General features: G+C 38.1%; 1 protein-coding gene across 2 annotated transcripts in view; it reads left to right on the forward strand.

Moving 5' to 3' along the window:
- Gria3 (glutamate ionotropic receptor AMPA type subunit 3) overlaps window positions 1-14,236 on the forward strand; it is a 277,086-nt gene that overhangs the window by 58,735 nt on the left and 204,115 nt on the right. The gene's annotated exons all lie outside the window — the stretch shown is intronic.

Below are 14,236 nucleotides of genomic sequence, written 5' to 3' on the forward strand. Positions count from 1 at the left end.
ATATGAAAGCAGCCAGTACAATGCCTAAAACAGAGTACTGATTATGTACAGAGTAAATTAGAATCTAAACATTGATGTGAGTAGGGTTAGGGGACTGTTCTTTTAAAGTGTGTGAGGTGTGTGTGGTGAGGTGTGTGTGTGTGTCTGTGTGTGTGTCTGTGTGTGTCTGTGTGTGTGTGTCTGTGTGTGTGTCTGTGTGTGTGTCTGTGTGTGTGTGTCTGTGTGTGTGAGAGAGAGGGAGAGAGAGAGAGAGAGAGAGAGAGAGAGAGAGAGAGAGAGAGAGAGAGAGAGATGTTAGATGGACCACAGAGTGCTTATGGAGGTGAAAGGATAACTTTCTGCAGTCAGTTCTCTCTTTCACCTTCACATTGGTTCCAGGGATTGCCCTCAGACCTTCAGGCTGTGTATCCAAGCACAGGCTTGTATAGTGCATGCCTTTACCTAATGAGCCAGCTTTCCAACACTAAATTTTTGAGACAAGGCTTCACTTTGTAGTCCAGGCTAGCCTGGAACCCACAATCTATATTAAGCTCACCTTGAAATCTCATTGAGTCTCTTACCTAAGCCTCTCATGTTCAGGGACTACAGGCTTGCACCCCTCTGACACCTAGATAATTATATTCATTTAGCCTTAAATTGTCACATATGATGAGAAGCTACCAGACTGGACAAAACACATCTTGTCACTATTCGTAAGAAACACATTTTGAGTAACAGCCACTCTTTCATTGGTAGTATTTTACAAAAGCTAGAGTTTTTTCTAAATGAGCTCCAAGAGCTGAAATGCCTGTCTTCCACGGAATGTCTTTCTCCCATTAGCCAAACGGCTAGAGAGGATATACAACAGCCAATTTTAGAGGACTTAGTTCTCAGATTAAACCTAAAGTGACTGCTTCCAATGAAAATAGTTTTCAAACGGATAGCAGCAGGCCCCTGGAAAGACTGCTGAGGCTTCTGCCTGAATGTAAGCCCTAAATTGACAAATACCTCTGCCTAGACTTTTGAGGTATACAATTCTGCACAGACCCTGATGGTCAAGATAGTGAAAAGTAGCTTGTAGTCCAGTGACCATCCTTCTGTTCATATTGATGCAAGCAATCATAGTTACATTCAGTGGGCCATGCACAGCCAATAAACATGAAAGTTGCAGGGGCTTGTCTTCTTAGGAAGAAGGGTTTTGTATAAAAAGAAGGGGGTGAGAGTAAAATGGGGTGCAAATTACTGAAGCACATTACATGTATTTAAGAAATTGCTAACAAGTAAATAAGTTTTTGAAAAATCTCAGGAGTCTAATTAAAGTGATCAAAAGTACCTTTAATTTAAACTCACTTTTAATATACATGGAAATTATTTGGGTTTTGTTTGCTTGCTTCCTTGCTTCAGGCTGTTGGATTACAACTTTTAAATGATGGAAACTATATAGAATTCTGTTGAAATAATAAGGTGAATGGCTTTTTTATAACCACCAAGCCTGGGTATTGTGAAAAGCCTAATGGCTTTTCAAGAGTAATATTCCATCAGGTTTGCATTTGCTAAATATTACAAGGCTACTTTTTCCCCCAAAAAAGGTCTTCTAGAAACTAGAAATATTGAGGACCATGGATTTTAAGAGCTGGTCATGTAGCAGTAATTTTACCTGCAAAATGAGAATATTATATGATTTATTACTATAAAGTATAATGAGTCAACTTTTGATCTTAGGCAATGACAAAGTGTGGAAATTTATAGAAAGAAGGGGCTTCCCTTATTTTTTTTCACCAAAAGGCATGTCTCTGTCTCAATATCTTTTTTCTCTCAGTATCCTCCTCTTTTTTTCTGCTTCCTCAGCATAAAACTCCATGAAAAACAGTAAAGGTACATGGTCAGAGATGGTAAGAAATTAATTCCATCTCTATACCTAGGAACAGGTTGAAAGAACCAAGGTTAGTTTGAATCATTCACACTACCTAAACTGTAAGTGTTGGAAGAATACATTTGCAGGACTGAGGAGCTTTAGCCAGAGTATTTATCAACTAATCTTCCACATCCTGAAAAGTGTTGGGATGAAGAAAGAAGTAGCTTTCGGAACAAAATGGCTCTTAATTCTGTCATCTCCAGCATTTTGCCAATAACTTAGATAACACTACCCAAACCATCTTATCAGATGACAAATAACTGAGAGCAAAACTGATTATATTTATCAATCACATCTGATTTTTAAATTACCACCAAGAAGATGGATCAAAACCATGAGGATATTTTAAAGACATAGAAGTATTTTAAGGACAAAAAAATAGAGACACCATATAACCACATTTGTGGGTTACCAGTCATGATAGAAATCCTTTATATGTATGTAAGTGTAGGAGACCATGGAGGTCAGAAGAGGGCATTGGAGTCCCTAGAGTTTGAGTTATAGGTGGTTATGAATTGTCCATCATGGGTGCTGGGAATCTAACTGAGATCATCTGCAAAAGCAGTATGTACACACAACCACTGAACCATATCCAGCCCCAGAAATTCTTATTAATGCATATGACTTATATATTCAAGTCCTAAAAGTAGGAGTATATTCTATAGATTCACATGTGGGATTGTCAAAAAAAAATAACATTAGCACTCTAAGTGGCACTGACAAATATGTGTGTGTATAACAAAATGGAGGTGAAACATCATTTTATTTGCCTGCTTGTTTGTTTTTTGATAGGATCAACCTCACTAGCAGTTGTACTCCATCCTGGCTACAAACAAAAAGTTTTGACAAACTGAAACATATTCAGAGAACATATTCAGAGTGATGATATGCCTGGATCTAGATCCATGTTATACATCAAAAGAACAGCTGATACTAGGGGTAGTTAGCTTGAAGAAAAGGAGTTCTACTCATATCTAGATGTCTAGTGGTCTACTATTAGAAAAATGAAGTAAATACTTGAACTTTGGTTCCTGTCTCTAGAAAAGATCAACAGATGGTAAAAGTTACAGAGAGGCAGATGTGTGCTCAACAAGATAAGAATATTTCTAATAGAATCATCTAAAAGTAGAATCCTGAATGCAGTATTTTACGATGGGGTAAGTTTATAATCATCAGCAAGACTTTAGAGGGTATGGTATGCACCAAAGCTCAAGGCCTATCTGGATAGTACAGAAAGATTCTGTCTCAAAGAATGTATGGAAGGATTCAAACAAAATGGGAAGTAGAAGTGTGAAATCCTAACTGGTAATTGGACTAAGTATTTTATTATTTTATATAATTTCTAAATTGTTATATTTCAAGGTTATAGAAAATGGCATAACAAACAATTATGGTTTAACTCGTAAGAATTGCTTTTATTTGGAGGCCTGTCTCACTTTCTCTCTAACAGTATGAGCTACCAAATGAAAGAAATATTTTTCAAATCATTTATGTCATGTTACCAAGCTTGAAGCTCTTATCTGTCCATAACAAATTCTAAGGTTTATTCTAAGGCACTATGCAAGCATCCCTTTTCCATCTACCTATAGAAATCATTTCATTTACTATGAATGGATCACTGGCTCAATTGGTTTTTCAATTAAGAGTCTTAATAGCTCCCATTTTAAAAGAGTTTCAAGTCAAGATGGACCCTTGCTGTGTTTGAGTATTGACAGTGATATGTACTAGATAGCAGAGACCAAAGCTGAAAAGAATGAAATCCTGTTGAGTTATTTGTAAAGAGGATGATGATTCCTGGGAACTCGATACCAACACAGCTTACTCACTGACACTCAGTAAGCAACTTTGGTCACTTTTCTAACAGAATTTCAGCTACTTTCATGTTTTCTCTGCACACTCCAATGAAGAAGGCAAGAGAGATATTACCAATGATGGATCTGGAAGTTCAGTGATGTAACTGGCCCAACAAGTGTCAACCAAAGTATTTGAGGTTGTCATAATAGCAATGTTTGTCTTGCAGTAGAAATTCAAGTGTTAGATTAATGACTAAATTATGAATAGGAAGACAAAATTTAAACCCAGGTCTTACTACTGAGTTTCAAATATTCAACCACATTATCTTAACAAAAAGGGGCTGATCCACTTCAATACATTCCTGACCATTTATGACATTGTTAAAGAAGTGTAGTTTACAGTTAAAGGTGCAAAATGAATTTTCCAAAATACATGCATTTGTATGTTAACACTGTATTTATAAGCCATTATAGTCAAGTAGAATCAAATGTTGATAATGAGTGTTTTCTTTGTTGGCATTTAGATACATGCCATGTAATTGCAGAAATAACTAGTTAGACTGTCAGAAGGCAGTGCACTCCTGAGAGCAGAACAAAATGTTCAAAGGAATTAACCCCAAGACGGTAATTAAACCTTAGAATCATCAGCTTGAGAAAGGAGCTGACACCTTGTTCTGACTTAAAACTACAAATCCCCACTATAGTTATGGAGCTCCAAGATCAAAGGCCATCAAGGCTGGTGGAGACTGATCTGTATAAGATAAGATCAGGGATGCTGTAAGCTAACTTCCATTTCATATGAGCTCTTCTTTATCTACCTTCTATCTGGTTCCCCTTCTCCTCCATCCCCAGATTGGATATAGACAATAAAAATGCAAGGCCAGAAATGTAAGTACTCATTTGGTGGGCTTTGAAGTGCCCAAAATATATACTTTTTCTAAGTTTTTACCATAAAATGACTCTTTTGGGATTTTGTAGACATCTATATATTATCATTAGGTTATGGTCTTTTTTTTTTCTTTCTATTCAGGATGGAAGTCATCAGCTAAATTCATGGTTTTCAGTGTGTGGGACAGATAGAAGTCTCCTGAAGACAGGAAACAGGTTTTGAGGCATTTTGGGTTATCATCACTGCACTGAAATGGTACTCATGGAACCCAATGAATAGAGTCTAAAGATGCTGCTAAGCATCTGACTAGTGCACAAAACAACTTGCACAATGATATTCCAAGCAAAATATCAATAGCGTCAAGGTTGAGCAAACTTGAGATGAGTCATTTGCAAAGTTACATTCATTGGACCATTAACAACTCATACACAGGAATAGTCCTCACAGAAATGGATATTGAGATGCTTATATTTTGATTAATCAACCCAAACAAAAAGGAAAAGAAAAATCTGAAAAATGAGAAAGTACTGCAAGCCTGTACCCAGTTAAAAGACTTTTGTCATAATATAAAAAAAGACTTGGAATATGAACTGAAGGTGAATAGAGGATAAATATACTTTATATACTTTAGAGCAGTGATTATCAACCTGTGGGTCACAATTGACCATCTCACAGGGGTCACCTAAGACAGTTGAAAAAGACACATTGCAATTCATAACAGTAGCAAAATTACAGTTATGAGGTAGTAATGAAAATAATCTTATGACTAAGAGTCACCACAACATGAGGAACTGTATTAAAGGGTCACTACATAAGGGCAAGAACCACTGCTTTAGAGGTTGAGTAGATGGAGCATTACAAAACAGCAGAACAAAGGAGTAGGAGAGAACATAGAGGCAAATACGCCCTCTCAGGCTCTGTTTTGAGTGACTGGGTGAGGAGTAACATGTTAGAAGAAACATGGAGAAGAAGAGATTAATAGGTTGAGAATGCAAATAAGAAAACAATATGCTCAGTCTATGATGCCTTGGGGCTGTTTAATGGGGAGTTAGAAGTGCAGATTTGGAGCTCCTAAGTATCTACTTAAAATTCATTCACTTGGAAGTAAAAAGAGGTGAAATGAGCTGCCTAACACACAGCAGGACCTTTGTAAATATCTCTTGAAAGACCATTAGGTTCAGTGTAAGAAACGGGTCAGCAACAATGCCTTTGAAACCATCTTCATTGGATTATTGGGACAAGAGGAAATGGAGAAGGAGGAGTGAGGGAGGTCAAGTGAAGAGAATTTATTTTTAATCTATTTGATGTATACAGATGTCTGGGCTGCATGAATGTCTGTGTACCACATGCGTAGCCGATGCCCAAAGAGGTCAGAAAAGGGCATCAGATCACCTGGGACTGAAGTTACAGAGTGTTGTGAGCTGCCATATGGGTGCTGGAAATCAAACCTAGGTCCTGTGGATGAGCAGCCCGTGCTCTTAACCACTGAGCCATCTCTCCAGGTCCCAAATGGCCAGAATTTAATGCTATGGAAATAGAAAGGAGAATTTTAAGAGACAGGACTTCATCAACAATATCAGATGGTGTTCAATAGTCAAGATCCATGACAACCATCAATAAAGCTGAATGCTTCAGTAGACACATGGGAGCAGAATGTAGGAGAGTTTGTTGAAACGGAGGTTTCCATCATCACATCACTAGGCAGAATGAGAGAAGAGTTAGAAAAATAGATGTTGGTATTAGGGATTTGGATAATTGGACTCTTTCAGCTGATAGTTACCCTGACAGGACAAAGACAGTTTATAGATTAAACACACACATTAGCACACATCATAAACATGCCTTTTTAAAAACAATATATTGCTGAATTATTGATTATCAGGTAAAAAAAATCATTGAGGGCTTTTAGAATTGAAGTGACATGTATTGTGTGGCACTTGAGAGACCCAAAAGGTGAAAGTAGGCTCAATCAAGGGTATTGCTCAGGTAAACCAGTGAGCTCCCTTCATACTGAGAGGATTGAACCACAGAGTTACCAACCTAATTTCACTGTTTAGCATATTAGTTTAATATTTGCTTTCAAAAATCATTATGTCCAATTCACAGTTCTAAAACAACATACATTTATTATTGTCCAGGTCTGGAGGTCAGAAGTCTAATATAGGTCTTGTCATATTAAAATTGAAGTGGTAACAGGACTGCATTGTGACCCAGGTGCCATGAAAAGGAACTCAGCCCTTTCTAATGTTTAGGGAGCCCTCACATTCCTTGGATACATGCTAGTATGTATCCTCCGTGCCTCTATCTTCCATGATTGGAAGATGATTGGATAATGTCCATGAATGTATGGACGTTAGGCCATACGGATGATCCAGGACAACCTCACTATTTTAAGATCAGGTGATTAACAATCTTAATTCCACCTCAGCTTTAATTTCCCTCTAACATTTAATCTCATTCACAAACTTGTGAGATTAATATATGGGCATATTTGGCAAGAGTACAAGTTTGCCTACCACATAGGAGATAAAGATATGATTATAGGTAGAGATATAATCTTCTCTGTGGTACACATTGTTATTATCCGTATCACTTTTTCTGAAAAAATATGACTCTCTCTCTCTCTCTCTCTCTCTCTCTCTCTCTCTCTCTCTCTCTCTCTCTCTTTCTCTCTCTCTTTATATGTATATATATATGCATATATACATGTATATGTATATATATATAATGCTAAGAGGCATAAATAATATGGAGAAAAATATAACCTGCCCAAGAAAGCACTTGGAGTATCCATCTCCTACTCACCTTCAGTGTATGTTCTCCTCATATACTAGGAGAATTGTCTATTATCTGAACTATTGAAGTTTTATCATAATGTACATAATATTACTATGAAATTATTCTTTGTCTATTTTGTTCTAGCGGATGAGGTAAAGTATAGGTGGCTTAATTAATGTTTATGTAAGGATCTGCCCTGCATGTGAGTTTGCCAGTGGACCAATGAACAAAATGCTGCATATGAGTATGTCTGTGTGTATGTGTATGTATTTGTATGTGTGTGTACAATATGTTTGTGGTAAAGTCGATCACACACACACACACACACATACAGACACACACACATCACATCACATCACATCTCATCACATCACATCACATTTCACCAGACTAGAAATCTACTGTGAACTAATGGAAGAGTTTTAGAAAGTCTATATGATCTCTTCAAGTCTTTCCCAGCGCTGTGCCTCATTGATCTGCTGGAATTCAATACACTATGCTATTACATAAAGAAGCTTCTCATGATCCATCTGGATCAGTTCCTTCATAGTTATATTGTTCTGCTTCATGCTTGCTTTCCATGTCAAATCAGCAAGAGGCTTCAGTTTCCTTTGTTCTGCTTGATTCAAAGAGGTATGAAAAGTGTTCTGTAAATGATCCACAATATTGTTATTTGGCTCTTTAGAATAATTGAGTTGTTTGACACTTTTAATTATGCTTCTTGGACTACGGGTGGTGTAATTAGATGCTGTGCTGTATATTAACGGTACCTGTCCCAAGCTTTCAGATTTGGGGGACTATAAATAAAAGTGTGACAGCTGGGTCCAGCTTTGCTTGTCACTCACCAGTGAAGGGAGCACAGCTGGAGAACTACAACATAGTTCCTAGGAAAGCAGGATGCAGTCAGAAACAACATCCTCAATGAGAAGAAATCAGTTTTTCTACTAGAGAAGAGGTAGAGACAGGCATTCCTAAGAGAAGGACAACCATGTTATTTCATTTCATAAAGGTTCAGAGGCCACCAGGCAGAGATAGTATTTTAGGAAGAGTTAGAGGCAGAGGACTATAGCTCATTCTGGAGCCAAATCACCAAGATTCGTTTTGGAATCCATGATTACCCAGGAATGAGAATGGGAAAGGCAGGGAAGAAATGGATCAGCAAAAGAGAAAACAAGCTGTGCTTCCTAGAGATGCAGTGTGAGACTGAGGGCAACAACAGCTGGGAAGGGGATAAAATAATGTGAGGGAGTTAAAGGGGACCAACGTGTGCCAAGGGAATAAAAACTGACTATTTGAAATTGACATATTCATATTTTATTTACTTATATTCTCTATTGAATTTTCCTACCAATGATATATAAGATGTAAGAGGACAGTTTCTCCTCCCTGTAAGAGTGCCCATCTAGCATATAATAGAAGCTCCATAAACATTTTTAAGTAAATAAAGAGCTAGTGTCAATGGAGTATCTCTCTATACTTCCACACTAGACACCTCCCATAAATTAGCCCATCACAACAGTGCTGACAAGCTCAGAGGCACAGAAGTAAGGTATCAAGTAACTTACTTAAAAAGTGAGAATTGCCAACGTCTAGGCTTCTATTAGCTACTTTCCCCCACTGCTGGAAAGAAACTTCTGGCGACAGCAACTTGAGAGTCTGTTTGGACTCATAGTTGAAGGGTACATCCATCATGGTAGGGAATTCCTGGGGGCCAGGAGCACAAAGTGGCTGGTCACGTTATATCCCTAGTCATGAAACAGAGAGATGGATGCTCATGCTTTTTTACTTTCTCCTTTTCATTCAGTCCAGGCAAACAACCCAGGGAATGGTGCCACCAATAGTTAGAGTGGCTCATCCCATCCTAATAGTCTAACTTCTGAACCTGTGTATGTAACAGTGGTCCTACCCAAGGCTCACAGATATTAGCTAATCTACATTAAATCATGCAGCCAAGAACTGGAACCAAAATCTGCCTGCCTTAAAAGATAGTGACCTTTTCTCTTTATGAATAATTTTCGAAAAATGCCAAGACAAATATTCCACCCATCAGTGTTTTACCAAGAGCAGCCTTCTAAAAAAAAAAAAAAAGTGGGTGTAGTACATATTCCTTCAAAAATCACCACTATCAAAACTATCACCAACCTGCCACTGGCTCTTGCTGTCTTTGGGTATTAGAAGGAACTAAGGAAGGTAGCTGAGATGGGTCATTGTGCCTTTGGCTGAGAATTAAGACTTGTAGGTGTGTTACTTTCATGCTAGGCAAATCTTAATCCACACTGCCCTAGATAGCTCCAGAATAGGCATATTGAGGAAATGCTGAGAAAGTATTCCTAAGAGTTTGGTTCATAATGCATTGTATGATCTTGTACAGATACTTTTTTATATTGCAGTCTCTTTATGATAGTGTCAGACCAGTAGAAATCTTTTCAATCACATGAGCTCAAATTTTCTCTTTTATACATTTATCTTTATAGACAGATAAATAGATAGATAGATAGATAGATAGATAGATAGATGTAGATAGATATAGATATAGATGATATAGATATAGATATAGATGATATAGATATAGATATTTTGCACATAAAATTTCATTTCAAGCAGAGCTGGTGATACATAACTTTAATGCCAGTGCTTGGGAGGCAGAGGCAGACAGATCTATGAGAACTTGAGGTTAGCTTGGTCTACACAGCACATCCCAGGACAGTCATGGATACATGGTGAGACTCTTATCTTTAAAATTTCATTTTAATGGTTTCCAACAACAAATACTATGCTTTGAAAGGCAACAAATAAGGAAAAAGCTCATTAGGTTCCTCACAACTCGCTCTAGGAATATAAAACCATACTTTCGGTTCAGTTAAGCTTTTGAAAATTTTATACAAAGGAATTAGCATTATTTCCACCTCTCTGTCCTGTCCAATTCCATTTCAGTTTTATAACCTCTTCTTTTTAATATTGATGTTATATATTGTGTATAAATTATGATAATATTAATATTGTTATGTATACATGTACACATTTTGCATGTGTGTGTGTGTGTGTGTGTGTGTAAAACAGATTATTCTATGAGATAGTTCAATGTTACATTCGACTGTATTCTGTGCAACCCAGGATGATTGTAAGAATCTGCTCTGAGAGGCCCTGCTATGTTGGGCTATGTCCTCTTGTGCCAGCTCTCCTTGCTGATTGGTTTCTGGGTCTTCTGTTCATGTTACCTACACGTATTGCTGTGTATGGAATAAAGAAAACCCTCTATAAAAGTCAATATTTGCTGAGCTTTTGCTTTATATGAAGACAGTAGAACATGGAATGATATTCTCTTAACACTGGTTGATATCCACCATCATGTGTGTGCCTTTTGGACTTAGGGAAAGGTTGTCCCAACATGTGAAATAGTAGAGAAACATACTACTAAAAAGTTATTAGTTATGTCACAGTTCTTGGATTGAGTGATGAGTTTCTGGGTCTTTATTGTACTCTAAATAAATAAGCAAATTTAATGAAGTATGAAAGCTCCATAAATGACTCCAGAGTCTCAAAATAATAGATATGAGAGGAACATGGCACTTCTTTTTCTATTAGCCAGAATCTCATCACTATAATTTCTTTTCACTTATTTGACAAAAACAAATTAGTCAGAATGGGGTTCTCCATGCTGAAAACATGCTGTATCTTTTCAAACCCTGTTTTTGTTTTTTTAAATATTTTTATTTTCTATATTCTTTGTTTACATTCCAAATGATTTCCCCTTTCCCAAATCCCCCCTCCCCATATGTCTCATAAACCTTCTCTCCATCCATTCTCCAATCACCTCCCTCCTTTTTCTCTGTCCTTATATTCCCCTCCAATGCTAGATCAATCCTTTCCAGGATCAGGACCCTCTCCATACTTCTTCATGGGAGTCATTTGTTATGCAATTTGTGCCTTGGGTATTCAGGGCTTCTGGGCTAATTAATATCCACTTATCAGAGATTGCATTCCATGTGTATTCTTTTGTGATTGGGTTACCTCACTTAGGATGATATTTTCCAGATCAAACCATTTGCCTAAAAATTTTGTGAATTCATTGTTTGTAATTGCTGAGTAGTATTCCATTGTGTAAATATACCACATTTTCTGTATCCATTCCTCCTTTGAGGGGCATCTGGGTTCTTTCCAGCTTCTGGCTATTATAAATAAGGCTGCTATGAAGAGCATGTGTCTTTATTGCATGCCGGGGAATCCTTTGGGTATATGCCCAGGAGAGGTATAGCAGGGTCCTCCGGAAGTGTCATGTCCAGTTTTCTAAGGAACCACCAGACTGATTTCCAGAGTGGTTGTACCATCTTATAGCCCCACCAGCAGTTGAGGAGTGTTCCTCTTTCTCCACATCCTTGCCAACACCTGCTGTCTCCTGAGTTTTTGACCTTAGCCATTCTGACTGGTGTAAGGTGAAATCTCAGGGTTGTTTTGATTTGCATTTCCCTAATGACTAATGATGTTGAGCACTTCTTAAGGTGCCTCTTGGCCATCCAAATTTCTTTAGGTGAAAATTCTTTGTTTAGATCTGTACCCCATTTTTAATAGGGTTATTTGGCCAAACCCTGTTTTATCCAGGGCACCTGGGTCTTCCTTTTGTGATTACTAGTTGAGATGGAGCTAGGGACTATCAGTTATCCTATGAATCATTTTAGTTGAAGGACCATGATTGCTTGTTCAAGCCTTTTGATTCCATGATCATTAATGGGAACAGCTTCTTTCTTGAATTTTAAGTTAAATAAGGATGCTCAGTTGAATTTGAATTTCAGATAAACCACAAACAAGTTTTAATATATGAATGTGAAACATGCATATGTTAAAACTGATTTATTTTCTGTATGAAATACAAATTTAATTGGATATGTATCTTTATTTGATGAAAATGAAAACCCTATATCATACAAGCAGATATATATTAATGACATTGTTGAATTTGGGCTGCAAAGACTATAAGTTTTAGAGTGTTCATGTCACTACTTTAACATTTTTGGTGTACAAATTAGCAATTAAATAGTAAAGGTATCAATACTTCATGGGGTCCATTAAGAAATTAAATGAAATAGTAGTTTTTAAATATATTTTTATTTATTGGATATTTTCTTTATTTACATTTCAAATGTTATCCCCATTGCCGATTTCCCCCCTCCAAAAAATGCCCTATCCCATCCTCCTTCCCCCCTGATTCTATGAGGGAGTTCTTCCACCCACCACACTCCCACCTCCCTGCCCTCAATTCCCCTACTCTGGGGCATCTATCAAGCCTACATAGGAACAAGGACCTCTACTCCCATTGATACCTGGGCACCGGGTCCCAAATGGAGGAGATAGAGAAAGAATAGAAGGAACTGAAGGGGTTTGCAACCTCATGGGAAGACCAACGATATCAACTAACCAGAACCTCTACCAAGGAGATAATAGCTTTATACTACCTTTTTATTAGATATTTTATTTATTTACATTTCAGATGTTATCCCTTTTCCTCATTTCCCCCTCCAAAAACCTCCTATCCTATCCTATCCCCCTTCCTCTGCTCATGAACCCTCCAACTCCTACTTTCTTGTCCTGGCATTCCCCTACACTGGGGCATCAAGCCTTCACAGGACCAAGGACCTCTCATCTTACTGATGTCCAACAAGGCCATCCTCTGCTACATATAAGGCTGGAGACATGGGTCACTCCATGTGTACTCTTTGGTTGGTGGTTTTGTCCCTGGGAGCTCTGGTGGTACTGGGTGGTTGATATTGTTGTTCATCCTATGGCCCTGCAAATCCCTTCAGCTCCTTCAGTCCTTTCTCTAACTCCTCCATTGGGGAACCCCATGATCAGTCCAATGGTTGACTGCAAGCATCTGCCTCTGCATTTGTCAGGCACTGGGAGAACCTCTCGGTAGACAACTATATCAGACTCCTGTCAGCAAGCATTTGTTGGCATCCACAATAGTTTCTGGGTTTGGTAACTGTATATGGGATGAATCCCCAGGTGGGATAGTCTTGGATGGCCTTTCGTTAAGTCTCTGCTCCACATTTTGTCTCTGTTTCACCTCTCATGGGCATTTTGTTCCCCCCTTATAAGAAGAACTGAAGTGGGGCTGGAGAGATGGCTCAGCGGTTAAGAGCACTAACTGCTCTTCCAGAGGTTCTGAGTTCAATTCCCAGCAACCACATGGTGGCTCACAACCATCTATAATGGGATCCGATGCACTCTTCTAGTGTGTGTGTGAAGACAGCTACAGTGTACTCATATAAATAAAAATAAATAAATCTTAAAAAAAGAAGAAGAACTGAAGCACCCACACTTTGGTCTTCTTTCTTCTTGAGCTTCATGTGGTCTGTGAATTGTATCTTGGGTATTCCAAGCTTCTGGGCTAATATCCACTTATCAGTGTGTGCATACCATGTGAGTTCTTTTATGATTGGGTTGCCTCACTCAAGATGATATTTTCTAGCTCCATATATTTGCCTAAGAATTTCATGAATTCATTGTTTTTAATGGCTGAATAGTACTCCATTGTGTAAATGCACTATATTTTCTGTATCCATTCCCCCATTGAGGACATCTGGGTTCTTTCCATTTTCTGGCTATTATTATAATAGCCAGAAATAAGGCTGCTGTGAACATAGTGGAGCATGTGTCCTTATTACATGCTGGGGAATCCTCTGGGTATATGCCCAGGAGTGGTATAGCTGGATCCTCAGGTAGCACTATGTCTAATTTTCTGAGGAGCCCCCAAACTGATTTCCAGAGTGGTTGTACCAGCTTGCAATCACACCAATACTGGAGGAGTATTCCTCTTTCTCCACATCCTAGCTTGCATCTGCTGTCCCCTTAATTTTTGATCTTAGCCATTCTGATTGATGTGAG

The sequence above is a fragment of the Apodemus sylvaticus genome, chromosome X, assembly GCF_947179515.1.
Source record: "Apodemus sylvaticus chromosome X, mApoSyl1.1, whole genome shotgun sequence".
NCBI classification, from domain to species: Eukaryota; Metazoa; Chordata; class Mammalia; order Rodentia; family Muridae; genus Apodemus; species Apodemus sylvaticus.